Below are 16,164 nucleotides of genomic sequence, written 5' to 3'. Positions count from 1 at the left end.
GATAGATAGATAGATAGACAGACAGACAGACCGACAGACAGACAGACGGAGCCTTTAAGGTTTGAGGGCATGCAGGGATCTCAGAGATATGCAGCTTTGTTTTCAGCTCACTGACCATCTATAGTCCAGCATGCTGGCAGGATTATACAACAACACGACTGCCAGAGCTCTCATCAGTTCCGCAACACTGGGTCCCACCCTCGTCTCCGAAAAACACCAAGGAAAAAAAAAAAAACTTGATTTGTTTCGTTGACTCTGTTATTATGGACACACCCAAGATAGCACTGCTCTTTTAAATGCTATCTAATTGCGTTGATGCACCTTTTAATTGCTTATAATTGTGCAAAACAATATCTAGAGACTAGCTGGATAATAAGTAAAGTCCTTGATACTGCTGGCACCCCCCCCCCTGCAGTCTCCACTATGCAGCCTTGCAGCTGTTAACCAACAATTACAATCTCAGTTCTACTCTAACACTTACACTGGATGTTGAATTGTGCAACTACACTCCTCTCATATGCAATGCTAAGAACTTAGTGTTAGTTGCTAGTTAGTGTTTGCCCGACCTTCCTCCATGGCAGTGCACAGGAGGGTCTGGCTGTTCCAAACAGCGTTCCGGCACAGGAGAAAAACATGCTGTGGTGTATCGGCATGCTTTTTTCACAGCAAATGTCTGCTTCCTGGGCAATAAACAAAACTACTTTTTTTACACAATTTCACTACTCAAGGACTGTATATAGATGAATAATACTACTTCATCTAACAGTTCAGTCTTGAATTAGCTGCGGCCCTGAGCCTTTGGTTACAGTAAACAGAACCTTCGCTAAAGGAAAGTGCATGCTCGTATGCCTTTGCAGAACAGTCAATAGGAACGCCCTCCCTTTGAAATGACCTGTGATTGGCCAAAGTCTCCCGTCACTAGTTAGATTTTCTAAAAAAAAAAAAAAAGCCAAAGAGAAGAAGCGGAAATCTAATTTTCTCTCAAACCACTTGAATTACAGAATACTGAAACATTAGATTGATAGATAAATAGATATACAGTACAGATTGATACCTTTCCCAGAGAAAAATTCCCATGGATTCATTGGACGTGCCTCGGCTGTGCCAAATGTAGATTATTGTAAATGATGTACAAAAAAATATATGTAGCATTTTGCCAGTTGCAGAGTATTTAATTGTGAGTCCAACTCAACCCCTCCTCCAGTAACTGAGCCAGCCTTTCTAATTAGTTTGTTGAGCTTGTTAGCGTCTCCCGCCCTCACGCTCCACAGCACGCGGCAGTGTAGAAGATGGTGCCGGCCACCACAGACGGGTGGAACATCTGCAGCATCCTGTTGCAGACGTTTAAGCCTCTGGGGCTCCACGGCAAGTAGAGCCGGCTCTGGCCCTTCTTTCAGAGGGCCACAGGCCTGACGTGGGAGAGCATCAGTCACTTACGTTGTATTACTATTAAATTTTTACCCTGCAACAAAATGAAAGTGCCTACCCCATTTAAAGTTAGAAGAACTCATGTTTATGTTCTGAAATGGTCTGAAAATAAAACCTATGCAAGTCCTAAGTCCTGAATAAAACCTAGAAACCTAGAACTTGAAGATAATCAAATATAGGGCTGTACTATAGATATATAATAATATAATATATATATATATATATATATATATGTTAATGAGAAAAGAGAAGTTGATTTCACTGGCCAGCTGCCTGATGACTGAGTCCACATTCAAAAGCAAACTCAAAACCTTTTTATTCTGTCAGGCATTTGTTTAATTTTATTGTGTGTGTGTGCGTGTGTGTGTGTGTGGTGTGTGTGTGTGAAAGAGAGAGAGAGAGAGAGAGCAGAGAGTGATATACAAGCTCCCTAGTTTAAATTGTGTGTGTTTGTTTTTTTTTTTGTGTGTGTGTGTGTGTGTGTGTGTGTGTGTGTGTGTGTGTGTGTGTGCACATGTGCGAATATGTATGGTGGCACTTTTTTATTTATCTATTTTTATTTTATTGTATTCTTATTTCAGTTCATGCTTTGTTTTTACGTGTATGCTGTTTTGTTTTTTTAAACTCATTTTTAGGCCGGTATTTGACAGGACAGCTGAGGACATGAAAGGGGGGGGGATGACATGCAGCAAAAGGGCCGCAGATCGGAGTCTAACCCGGGCCTGCTGCGTCAAGGAGTAAACCTCTGTATATGGGCGCACGCTCTACCAACTGTGCTACCCAGGCGTCCGTGCATGCTCTTTTAATGTTGAGTACTTTGGGTTTACTTGTAATAAAAGGTGCAATACCAATGTAATTGACACTGACATTAGTAACATGCCTCTTGCATGTTATATTAAACACACAATTTGAGATTTCATTATTTTTCCCATCAATTTTATCTGTATTTGGTGGTTGTAAAGTGTGCATATTTTCAAATTTTTCATGCTGTCATTTTATATATCATATTTAGTAGGTTACTAAGTTACAGTAGGTAACTTTTACCACTATGAATCCCATCACTGGAGAAACAAGCCAGACCAGGCTGAATAGTTTTACTGAGAGTGGGCTTGTATCACTCAGATGCCGAAGTGCTTGTTGACTCTAACCGCCATCCGCAAGTCCACCACTATCATCCTAACACAACGCAGAAACTAATTACCACATCAACGGCAACACCGAGTTTTAACAGGGGCATTACTGGACAGTCAAGAGAGGAAGACCCCACGTTAGATTGAAATCTAGGTCATGCTTAGCTGTACTTACAACCAGTAACTGAATAATTTGTTCAGTATGTAAGCTTGTACTACTGGTAAAGGTTTGTAGTGCCAGTTCCTGTGTAGGCCCTTGAGAAAAGGTGATTAAACACAACTAGTTATTTCTACAACCAGAGTTGTCCACCATTATTATCCCTTGTGTTGTCCTCAAGTCAAATTTGACCCCTTTTTAAAGTGTCTATATAAAAAATATAGGTTTTTATCAACCAAATTGCCCAAAAATAACATGGACAGTTCCATACACAAAACAGGCTGTAATTATGCATCAACATATGTTCCTCTGATCTTAACTAGTAGCTAAAATAGTTTATAATTTCTGGGTCTTTTAGCAAACAATGTGGGCAAAAATTGAGATGAATTAGTTGTATTGACCATGACTTCCATAAAAAAAGTGTAAAACTAGCAGTGATAAGTTGGAAAAAAGTTGGCTAAAAAGATGTAACACAGAATTAGGAGATCATTTATGCTTTATGTTTAATAAAACAGACAAAACAGAACGGGTCTATTTTCACCATGGTTGAAGACAACACAGGGTTATAGCACATTGTACCACTTCCACCTGTAGCCTGTCCTCACAGCTGGAACAAACCACATGCATAAGACTACGCGCTAACCGTCTGTGTCTCTCTCTCTCTCTCCATTTCCTATGGAAAGAGACAGGATTAGTGGGAAAAAATGTGGTAATTGTAGCCTAGTGTTTGACTGTATGTGTGTGTGTGAGTGTGCATGTGTCTCTCTTTCTCTGTATGTCCGTCGGCCTCTTTCTCCGTGTGCATGATCGCTTGACTCGCTGTGAGAAGTCAAGACAGCCCAAATCACCATGAACCTGGCTGTTTTACTTTGAAATATATTTATTTTGGTTAAGTATCCGGCTGCACTGTGCTCTTCCTGTATGAGATTGCTTGTCTGGCTCGACCCCTACTGTACGCTCGCGTATCACGCAAGAAATAGAAGAGATGCCAAATCTATCACTGCAGCGCAGCTATTTTTATTTTCCCGCCCATGTTATCCAATCTGTCCGGCCACCCGAAATAAAAAATAGCTGCGCTACACTCACACTGTGGTGTGTTCCTGCTGTTAGGCTCACATTCCCTTTGTCAACCAGAAAGTGCTGTATAAATCCCCTGTACATTCAGACAGCTCTCTAAACATGCTATCTATTTTATATGGGCCTTTCTAAATGTCAGTGACAATGGGAATAAAGGGACCTCAGTGGGGCACATCTGACATGGTACCCTTTCTTGCCAAGTGGCACCATTGAAATCATTTGACAACCTGTGAAGAGAGTGAATATGGAATCTTCCCCGCACTTGAGCATGGACACATGGACATTTACAGAGACAATGACACCTATTCTCACACTCTACAGAGAGCCAGGACATGGATCTTCTTTGTCACACACAAGTACACTCAGTGACACCGTTGACAGCCTTTGACATCCCTCAGAACACATGAATATGAAACTGCGTCTCTGTTAGCTTATTATTATCTTCATCCCTATAATTGCTTGCAGACCGCTCTGTCTACTCAGGAAAATGGGAGATGCAAATACATGCACGCACAGGCACATTTAGGCCATTGTACACATACATGTACTGTATATGTGGTGGAATACAATCTGCGCACACACACACACACACGCACGCACGCACGCACACACACACACACACACACACACACACACACACACACACACACACACAAACACGTCTCCCAGGTGAAAGGCTGACATTAGCTCTTAAGCCTCCCTGTGGCTTCCTGACCTTTATTGGCTGTCAAAGGCAGAGACCACAGCTCTAATCAAAGCCAAGACACTTCCCTTGTGTCTTTCAGTGACTCTCAGCTCTTTCACGATTCAACGTCTCCATTCACAGCTTCACAATGTCTTCTCTGTCCTTTTATTTTCTTTCTTTTCTCCTCTTCTGATAATGTGTTATAATATACCTCATTTATCTGTCCATCCTGCATCCCTGATACAAAGACTAGAGATATCACCAACGTATCTGTTGCCCTGCATTACAAAATTAATAGTCAAATCTGAAGTATAATCAAAGTCATATTCTTCCATTTCCATTTTTATGAATGGAGATCAAACACAATGAGATAATCTGTTATTGGCCAGAACACATACAATGTTGCATTGGTCAATGATAATCAGTGCTGGGCAAGACATAATACATTATCGATTACTAGGTACTGTCATTTGAGAGTAATTACTTATATTACAATATTACTGCATATGAGTTGTAATGTGTTACACTACTTTGGCATTACTTTTGAGTTACTTTCACCAAAATAACAGCAGAAGTTTGACAGCGAGCATTTGAATTTAACCACCGGACCATTAAAGTCTCCTCTTTATCAACTTTAATACATCATAGATTATTCATAATATGTTATATCATTAATATGATATGCAAAGTAACTACAGCAATAAAAAAAAATGTAAAACGTACAATAGAAAATGAAAATACTCAAAAAGTACCATACAGTTGTACTGAAATGCGGCTTAGTTGTAAAATGTTTAATTAAATACACTTGATTAAGAAATTCATGTTTAGTTTAAAACAGTCTATTCTATTCAGTCAATTATAGTGTGATTAAAACTCACTAATTAAAGTATTTACAGTACTTGATTTACGGCTGATATGTGGAAAAAGTATGCAACTTTATTTGTTTAACATTAATTTAGTTTTACTGCAGGAAGTGCTTTTATTTTTACGGAAGTTGCCTATTGTGTACTCTTGCTAGTTATTGAGATGAAAGTAAGACACTAGCTGCAAAACCTGTCGTCTACTCACTTTCCTCTTGTAAAACTGCAACATATTGAACAGTAAATTGTCCCAGTAAAAGACAAGTGTTTTGGTCGTCATTGGAAGCCGTTCCACTACAGGCAGAGTTACTATTCACAGCTGATAAAATGTAACAATATTACGTGTAGAAGCCTAAATATTAATTCCCAACATGTTTCTATCTGTCAGCAGCTGACACACTGCTGTCCGCGCTGACCGTCACCTGTTGGACACAGATGTTGTCTGTGCCGTCTCTGGTTCTGGGTCTGACCCCGGGGACAGAGACGGGACACCTCACTTCAACGCAGCGTCATAACTCCTGAAAATAATATCCATCTCGCAAATGTATCTGTCTCTGCAGTCACCTCAACCATCGAATACAGCAACAGGAAATAATACTTAATGTATTTAAATGATTTGCAATGGTTTGCATACATTACTGTAATTGCGTTACTTTTGTAATCTGTTACTCCCAACACTGATGATCATTTCCAAGTTTTATCTTTAATCCTCTATGACTGCATTGTGCATGAGTGCGAGAAACTGGCAATGAAGCAAGAGATTAATGCAGTAGCATATTATAAATAAATAACGTGCAAATTGTTTTTAAACTTAATTAAACCTTAAAATTATATAGGCCTTTCTCAACAGAGTTCAAATGCACTTTTTGTCAGATTTATGTTTTCCTTTTTTAGCCTCACATCTCCTTTGCAACGCATCTCCTTCGCATAGAGTTGATCAGGTTGTTTATTGTGGCTTGTGGATTATTGGTCTACTCATCTTCAATGGCTGTGCGAAGTTGGTGGTTATCGGCAGGACCTGGAACACGCTGTTGTATACGCTGATCCAGAGCATCCCAAACATGCTCAATGGTGACATGTCTGGTGAGTATGCTGGCCATGAAAGAACTGGGATGTTTTCAGCTTCCAGGAATTGTTTACAGATCCTTGCCGCATTATCATGCTGCAACAGAGGGCTTCAGGATCTCCTCACTGTATCTATGTGCATTCAAAATGCCATCTATAAAATGCACTTGTTTGTGCCAGACACCATCAAACGTTGGTTACGACGACACACTGCAGTCATGTCGAGACCCCGATGAGGACACCGAGCATGCAGATGAGCTTGTGAGGCCAGTTGGGCGTACTGCCAAATTCTCTGAAACGCCTTTAGAGATGGCTTATGGTAGAGAAATGAACATTCAATTCACGGCACTGGTGGACATTCCTGCACTCAGCATGCCAATTACACGATCCCTCAAAACTTGTGACATCTGTGGCATTCTGCTATGTGATAAAACTGCACATTTTAGAGTGGCCTCTTATTGTGGCTAGCCTAACCTGTGCAATAACCAGGCTGTCTAATCAGCAGCTTGATATGCAACACTTGATGGATTATCTCGGCAAAGGAGTAGTGCTCACTAGCACAGATTCACTCAGATCTGTGAACAATATTTGAGAGGAATAAGCCTTTTGTGTAAAGTGTGTGAAAAAGCGTATGAAAAAGTCTTAGATCTTTGAGTTCAGCTCATTAAAAATGGGGGCAAAAACAAAAGTGTTGCGTTTATAATGTTGTTCAGTGTACGTTGTATTTTCTGTCAGCAGCCGATTTAAAATATCCAATTTAGCATGACTGAAATTATGACTTACCTATAGCCTCTGAACATAGTTAACCTTCTGGAATGTAATGGAACTAAACTAACTTCTAAAGCTGAAGCAAGTCATAAATAAGATACAGCAATTAAAGGCAAAGTAGTTTATCTAAAAAGACCCATTTACCCTCTGAGGATGTAGTTGGAGTGAGGAGGAGATGTCCTGGTCAGGTGTTTACTGCCTCTCTCAGGGGCTAATCACTGACATTCAGAAACATGTGCCTTGTCAGCTTATTAGTGTGACATGTTTTCAGTCAGATTGTATTTGTTTAATCAGTATGGGTAGAACAATTATATCTCTGCCTTTTTCAGACACCTTTCTTGTCACTAGCTGCTCTGCCTGGCCATTATGTCATTAGTTCATTCATTCATTCAATTGTACACTCCAACCAGAGCTGCATAGATCCGCTGGGATAGACACCTCTCACCCACAAAAGAAAAGCGCTTCTTCAATGTTTGAAAGACTTTAACCCTTTTACACCTAATTCTCATTCAGGCCACCTGGATTTTGTTTGCTGTTTGACTGTAAAATTGTCAAAAAAATGTGCGTAAACTCAGATGCACAGAATTGAACAAATCTTTCATGGCCACATCTTTCAAAATCCATTCATCAACCCTGATGGTTGTATGGCGTTATATATTTGCCTCTTTCCTGAGTGAGTAATTGTATGTTTTGAGCAAAGAGAACTCTATTTCCGTGTCATTTCTCCTTCTCTCTCCACCTCTTCACTCTGTGCTTGCTCAACTCTGACTCACTCGCTCAAACTTTCATAGCGTTTCAAGTGTATCACAAAACCAACCAATCGGAGAATTTAATCTACGGGGATCAGTCTTTGGCGCAACACCTGTTGGTCAGCATACTGGTAGAGAGATAGTTACTCCAGATTCTATGAGTAAAGGCCCAGCCCTCTAAGAGCTATTGCTATTGGGTGAAAGATTTATTTCGTGCCCTGTGCCCCGCAAGGGCCTCTTTTACGTGCGCAGATACTGTTTATTAAAGTGGCGTGACCAGAGATCTGCTCCCAACATCAGCATTTTGCTTCAGCCCGAATCTTAGAGAGCTGTGCCTATACTCATAGAATCTGCAGTTACAATACGTAACTATCATTCTATTTTGTATAGGGTTTCTCCTCTCAGAGCTAGTGCTATTGGGTTAAGGGCGAAGCTGATGTAGTTAATGCAACCTGAAACACAAGGTCCTCAAGCAGAACATAGACTCATTTGTTTAACTATTCCCACTGAACAATATTAGTTAATCATAACACACTGTTAGCATCAAGAGTAGGCCTACCACTGATTGTGAGGCCCATGTCATGTGGATTGTAGAAATGTTTTATAATGAACACTGCATTCCTCCGAGCCACTCAAGCGCAGGAGGATGGAGACAGAAGCAAAACCAAACCTGACAGATCTGCCGTCAAGTGCGGGTAAAACTGCACACCGTACAGATAAAACAGATGAACGGGCACGGGGATTCACAGGGAGCGGCTGCGCAAACGTCGGCCACCAACATGCCTCTGAGGAGGCTGCGGCCGCTGGCAGCGCTCTCGTGGAGTGCCCAAATGTCCTGGGGGGATTCCACCCCCTCTGAGCTATAGACCTGGGTGATGGTTCCCCACAGTCAATGAGACAGACGCTGCTCCAAAGAGCGGCACACTGTGAGCGTTCTCCGTAGTGAACGAACATCTGCTGTGTTCATCTGATGTCTGCCGTGTGTAAAAGGTACTGGAATAACGTGCACACCAGGCAAGTCTGTGACACGCCTCTACCGCATTGTTACTAGGCGAAGGGAAAAACTCCCTTGTCGAAAAAGGATTGTTAAAACTTTCATTGTAATGATGGATTTTGCCTTAAGGTGGTCGCGCTCCCGTCCCCTCTAATGGAGAGGCTGGATGATGAAACCGCCAGCGTGCATAAATCACTCACCCTCTCAGCCAATGCCTGAGAGGGGCTTGTGCCACAGGCTCAAAAGGAGGGTTCCTTAGAGCTCGGACCACCAAGGTTAAATCCCACTGAGGTGTGAGAGAACGCACAGCAGGTTTTTGTATCTGACCCGCTTCAAACAATGTTTACCAGGGGGTGCATAAAAACTGACCTCTCTGAGCCCTTGTTGCAGGTTGAATAGGTGCTATGTAGGCTTTAACTGCAGACGGAGCCAAATCATTAACCACCAATTTGTGGAAGAAGTTACGACAAGAGGCACTAGAGGGTTCTGCTCCTTTCTCCACACACAAGCGCTGGAAAAAAAGATCCACCGCCGCCGTAGTGGAGGGAGCTCACACACCCTGGACAGTGCGCAAGCCTATCCCCTCCAAATGCTCTCGCTAAGTGGCCCGGCCCATAGCAGCTGGCTTATCACCGGGGGGTGGAACATCACACCGTCCAGCAGCAACAATGCGTTCCCTTGCCACGGCAGTTACCATGGGGACAACGGCAGTAGTTGAACCAGGGTCGGGAACCAGGTGGTAGTGCGTTTTGGTGCCACCATAATGACCAATAAGCCCTCTTCCTGGATGCGTCCCAGGAGGCGAGGAATCAGAAGGACTGGGGGGAAAATTGTTCAGGAGAGCCCGGGGCCATGGTCGCTGAGAAAAGGCGTTGACCCTGAGCGTTTTTCAGATCCACGGATGTGATCGTCAGCATGTGGAATGGGCGCTGCATAATGTTCATAATTGAATTGAGACAGGTCAAGAAGGGCCTCATTCCGCCCGTCTTTCCCGGTGTGAGAAGTAACGGAAATAGAAACCGTCATTCTATTCTCCTGGAGGGACGCGGGGGGAAAAAGAATCATCCTTTGCCGGCAGCTTTGCCAGCTCTGACGTCAGAGTGGCGATCTCCCCTGAAATGACACGGTTGTTTCCAAAACACAGTCGAAAAGGAGGTGGAGGGCTGGTAAACTGGGGCGTAGCCTTTTTGGGATAAGCTTGACAGCCATGCATTGCTGGGTGGCAAGCTTTCACACCCTGCTGAGAGGGTGGGGCGCACATTTGTGTGTTGTCTGTTGAAATAGTAACAGAGAACGCGCCATGATGGTGTAGATACATGGCGGGTCATCGAGTCAGAGGTCTCCCCGTCCCATTAGACAACCGAGGGAGGGGTGACTGTATAGCATGCACATACTGAGTGGGCGCTCGCTCACGCTGTTTCCACAGTGTGGGTGTGACGGGACTCCGCCTACTGCACCACGAACGCAAGGTGTCAAATGGAGAGCCGTTATCTGAACTCGAGACAGCATGATAGCTTTTACCACGCCGGTAAGAGCCGGGGAAAGGCTGGCGAGTTGAGGCATATAGCCATGTGTTGTTTGTTGCCATAGCAACAGAGAATGCTGAGCGTTCCCGCGCTACAGCGTGACCGAGAGAGCAGCACATGCATGCCTGTGAGTCGGCTGTGTACGCACCAGTGAGCATCGCCCCCCCCCCAGCAGCTGTGAAAAGGCGGTAGTTTGATTCTCACAAGTCGTTCACTCACCATTCTGATCAGCTGGGAGGTGGAGAAAGACTGAGTAGGCTATGAACATGCACGCTGAGTGTGTGTTTGTGTGAGCCTGTCAATTCTTATTTTTATTTCTTTATTTATTTATTTATGTATTTATTTATTTATTTTTACTAAAGGAATTGCACAATTCAGGTTACATCAAAGAGTACATTTTCCTTCAGTTTTTCTTTTTAGCATACAGAAACAAGATTACCCTCATCCACCCTTCCAATATACCTCTTGGCAGCTAGTGTGTTCACACAACCCCCCCCCCCAAAAAAAGAAATAATAATAAAAAAATAATACGAAATGCCATTAATGTACATTCTCACAGCTATCAATCACAGCTAGCATCAACATGACCTATTTTTTGCCTCCTGTCTTTCCCTTAAAAAAACAAAAAGGTAATCATACCTACACAGAAAAAAAAAAGAAAGAAGAAGAAGTGGAATAAAAAATAAAAAGGTGAGCCTGTCAATTCTGACGAAGTGTGGCTGTCTCTGACCGTTTACTGCACGTGGGTGTGGCGGGGAGCCTTTGTGTTTGTGTGTGTGTGTGTGTGTGTGTGTGTGTGTGTGTGTGTGTGAGGTGAAACATGAAGTCCAGCGGCCGCATGATGCTAAGGACAGACAAGGCGGACTACCTGAGAGGGAACTGTGTGGCCCTTAAAAACGCCACTCTGTTTCCAACTCTAGCTGGAGTGAGACACACGTTCCCAGTGCCCCGTCACTGCTGTGGGTGCTGCCGGCCGGGCCTCATGGCAGCGCCGCCATAGGTGGAGCTGGAGTCAGGGCCGCTGTTGTGGCCGAAGCGCTGCTCTCCAGGAGGTGTGTCAGCGCAACCCCCCCCCCCCCCCCCCCCCCCCCCCCCCCCCCCCCCCCCCCCCCCCCCCCCCCCCCAACTACCTACAGCCCATGGCTGCCCCAGCCTCAGTGGGGAACAGCCACAGCTTAGCAGCCATGGCGAAGACAGCAGAGCTAGCGGTCATGCTAGTAAAAACAGTATTGTTCAGCATCGCGGCCTCCTAGGCGGAACACTGGTCTGTGAAGAGAGCATGGACCTGGTTTCGAGGAGATGGCAGTGTGGGCTGGCGGTCGGACAAAAAAAGGGGAACGGGATGGAGGCCAGGCTCTGCCGCTGTCGGGACTGCCGTCCATCTCCCGGGTTAGGGGGAATGCTACTTGGCATTCAGACACATCAACAACAAGAACCTTAGCCATGAGCAGGGAGCCCGTCCGCTGTGGAGGAGAGAAGGAGGAGAAAGCCGCTGGTGTGGTGCTATGCAGCTGACATGTCATCTGAACACACCTTGCAGTACTGTGGAGATAGGTCTCGCAATGCGAGACTGAACAGTAATACCTAGCTACTAGAGTCCGGATCAGGCCAAATTTTTCTGTCCGAGCCCGGCCCGCGTCCGACAGAGCCTTGACTGAAACCGGCCCAAGGCCGACAGGTATTAGAAAATTTGTGCTTGAGCCTGACCCAAGCCTGACACAGTTAAAATCTCATTTTATTTCTCACACGAATGACATATGTAGGCTACGTTTTTGTGTGGAAAACCTGCTTTTATTAAGCAGCTGTAGGAAGGCCTTCACATGTGTCAACAGATGAGCGCATCAGCACACACGGGGCAACAAGCAGCCGTTAATAAGCTGTTTAATAGAAAATGTTCATTGTGTTAACCTTTCCTGCTTGCTCGTTTCCGACCATGATCGGAAAACCAGGGGAGACTCGTTACTTCCATGCTGACGTTATTAAGTGAGTAACGTTGGGGTTAAAATCCCGTTTCTGCTGAGAAAATTAATGAACTTGGCTTTCAGACTGGGGTTTATTTTGGACGCTGCACACACTGTGTACAAAACTTCTTCCACCAACTCTGCTCCGGTCGCATCTACAACACATCTGCTTCCTCTTTCTCAAAAAGCAGAAACGTTTGCTATCTACTACCGAGATATGGTTTCACTGGAGATCAGAGAGGTGACTTGTGAAGTGTTATAATGTGTTAGCACTTTGAGGGGTATTATTACACATTAATAATACCAAACATGCAAATATATTTATTGAGCACGGAATAGTTTGTTTTTTGCTCAAACAAAACTAATTTTGCAAGTGTTGATTTCTGTTCAAAATGTAAAGTAATGTGCTTGCAAAATATAGTTCTTTGTGCTCAAAACGTACAATTACTCTCTCAGGAATGAGGCACATGTTAACGCCGTAGAGTTGCGCTCCTCCTAACATGTAGACTGACTCATGCGCATGCATGTGTGAAGTTGTTTGTGTGGCCGGGTCAGCACAGTTGGCAGAGCAGGGGCACATGTGTAGAGGTTTAATCCTTGGACTCCGACCTGCGGCCCTTTGCTACATGTCATTCCCCCTCTCTCTCATGCCTTCGTCTCTCCTGTGAAAACATAGCCATAAAATAATCTTAAATTTTTTTGATAGACTCCATCGTTAACAATGACAACCTTTGAGTGTCTCACATTTTGTCAGATATGAAGAAACTGAATTCAAAATGAATCATATATTATTATCATGTTAAGATCATGTTATCATGTTAAGATTTCAAGGAAAACCATAATGTTCTTGAACCTATATTTATCACTTTGTCATTACTTCCACCAAGGAGGTTATGGTTTAAGCTTTGTCTGTCTGTTGATTTTTTTTTGTTTGTCTGTCAGCCGGATTACAGAAGAAACTACTGGCTGATTTTCATGAATAATGATGGAAGGGTGTAGCACAGGCTCAAAAAGGACCCATTTCATTTTGGATTGAATCCAAATTAGGGGGCGGATATACAAATTATTTTTATTTTTTTATATGTGCTGTACTGATGTAGTGTTGGAATAATCGGGAAAAGTTCCCAATTGGGAAAATTCCCACCGCATTAATATTGCGGAATAGGGCATTCCTCGGCAAAGGTCTGTGTCATGGGCTATTTTCCATTCAGCTTAAACACTCCCAAGAAACTCCAGGACACAGTGGGTTAAGGTTTTATTTTCCTGTCTGTGTTACATAAACAAAAGCACATTGACATATAGGGTGACCCGCTATGTGTCCAGCTCGGCTGTCCACCGAACTCATAAGCATTTGATCTTTGCCGGGGTGGGGTGCAATTTCCACAGGCTGCTGGAAGATGGGATGTTGGATCCTGCGTTGATGCACTTAAGTTCCTCTGTATAGCACTCATTCTGGACGCTCTTGACAATGCACACTTGGCTCTCAGCAACTCTCCTCTGTAGCGACAGATGTGCCACCCTTGACATTCTCTGGGTGGAGTGGGCAAAGGAACGAGCCCACATGGATGAGTGTGCTACGGCTTTAAGGGAGTGCTGAACTTGGAGAAACGTTCAAAGCGTTGTGGGGGTATCACATCTCTGGTAACATTTGTAGCCTTGTCACCACCTGGGGCGCCACTTCAGAGTCATATCAGGGTCATCAGGTTATAAGTCTCTTGATGCTCAGATGCATGTGAAGACGCATCATGGAGAAAGGCTGGTCCTTTAGCCAAGTTGTGCTGCTCAGCATGGCTGGTGTCACAGTTTCTGTCCCAATGTCAGCGGGTTAGGTGCGTTGGGACGTACTTCCACTGGCCGGACAAGGCGATTTGGATACGTTGGATCCTTTGTTTGTACGTGACATAGAATCTCCTTACTGGTTCTGGATGTACCTAATACAACCTTGCTGTCTGTGTAGTAGGTGATGTTGTCAAACGTTGTGTCCAGCTCTGTAACTACCATCTCTGCGATCTCAGTGGCGAGTACGCTGCACAGAGCTCCAGTCTCGGGATAGTTAAGCTAGGCTGGGGGGCCACTTTGCCTTCCCGAAGACAAAGCCAATCTCAGTCTGTCTGGTGGCTTGTAACTTTGATATAGGCCACAGCTGCTATGGCTTTGACTATGCTCCACAGCAAAGACAGTATCTCTAGCGACAGCGCGGGGAGGAGGTGTTATAAGGCGTGGTATCTGGAGCCCTTCTATCTTGGAGTGTGTTTCCATCTAGTCCACTCGAATTCCATGCCTTAGGAAGAGGTGAACCCAGTCCTCTGATTGTGCGGTGAGTTCCCTGAGTTCGTCTCCCATGAACCGTGATGGGTGCGAGGAACCTAGTGGATCATAAAGGCTATTCACAGTTGAGAGTACCCCTCTGCGAGTGAACGGCTCTTGTCATCTTCGATTTGAAACATGAAGGTGTCTGTGCGCATTTTCAGAACATCCAAGGCTACGTTGGATGGCAGATCATCAACGAAGAGATCTGGCTGTTGACATCTTTGCACGATCTTCAGTGGGGAATGCTTCGATACTGCTGGTCGTTGGAAGCGATTTTGTGTACCTGAGGTTAGAAGCTGCAAGCATCTCTGCGCCCGTCCAAGGACGTTGATGGCCTCTTCCTCTGTGCCAAAAGACTTTAAAGCATCGTCAACGTAGACTCACGATCGATGACTTCTTGCATCACTGCCATAGTTGGCTTCTGCTTCCTTAGCTCCCGTCGGGACCATATACTGCAACGGCAGGTGAGGGACTGTTCCCGAAAAGGTAACCCGCATCCTGTTTCCCAATGTCAGAGTAAGGTTGTTGTTCTTATCCCCAGGAACGAAGAAAGTCACGTGGTCCTCCTTAACGACAAAGCAGTGGAACTGTGCTCAGTCGGCGGTGACTGCCACTTGTTCCTTCCTGAACCTCATGAGAACACCTAGCAGGCTATTATTAAGGTCAGGGCCAGTGAGCAAGACATCGTTGAGCGACACTCCTTCATGTGACGCGCTGCTGTCGAAGACTACACGGATCTTATCCGGCTTCCTAGGATGATACACACCGAACAGGGGCAGGTACCAACACTCTTGCCCGGGCCGCAATGGCCGGGCAACTTCTGCATGTGCTTTCTTGAGCATCTTCTCCATAAACTCAAGAAAGTCGGCTCTCATCTGTGGTCGTTTTTCCAATGAGCGCCGGAGTGAGACAAGACGGTCAAAAGCCTGTTTCCTGTTGTTAGGCAGCCGCTGTCTCGGCGACCTAAAGGGTAAAGGTGCAACCCAACTTTTGGAGCTGTCCTGGTAGCACTCAGCTTCCATTATCTTCAGAAACTCCAGATCCTCCATGGATGGAGCGAGTCTGTGGTCGTCAGGAGTACGAGTGAAGATAGTTTGGCCCAAGTAATCTCCAACAAGCATCGCTGGGTCATGGGTGGAGGTTGATGCTGGATGATGGTGATGTCTTAGCACTTGATCAAATACTTCTTTTACTCTGATCTGATTGCTGCATGGCTGAAGATGCCTCGTACGACCGTTCTCTAAGATGGCTGTTTTGTAACTCCTTGCCTCGACTGGTCTGTGACACCTCCAAGGCACACATCACCGACTACAGACCCATCCTAGTCGAGCCTTTGAGCAAACGTTGTGTCTCCTGGCCACTTATCTGTTCTCGGACCTTGTGTGCCCTAAATGTCCCTGCCCAGTAAGAGGAGAATTTTGGCGTCCGGATCCAGAGGGGGAATCTTGTTGGCG

General features: G+C 44.6%; 1 long non-coding RNA gene across 1 annotated transcript; it reads right to left on the bottom strand.

The window, feature by feature from the left end:
* Positions 1-3,453: 3,453 nt before the first annotated feature.
* LOC116685990 (uncharacterized) lies at positions 3,454-13,137 on the bottom strand. Its single transcript, XR_004331107.1, has 3 exons — positions 13,127-13,137; positions 7,186-7,194; positions 3,454-3,570 (listed from the first exon to the last, which is right to left on the bottom strand). It is a non-coding gene; the product is annotated as an uncharacterized LOC116685990 (long non-coding RNA).
* Between the last annotated feature and the right edge of the window lie 3,027 nt (positions 13,138-16,164).

Source organism: Etheostoma spectabile, unplaced genomic scaffold, assembly GCF_008692095.1.
Source record: "Etheostoma spectabile isolate EspeVRDwgs_2016 unplaced genomic scaffold, UIUC_Espe_1.0 scaffold280, whole genome shotgun sequence".
NCBI lineage: Eukaryota > Metazoa > Chordata > Actinopteri > Perciformes > Percidae > Etheostoma > Etheostoma spectabile.
This window is presented reverse-complemented; position numbering and strand designations above follow the sequence as displayed.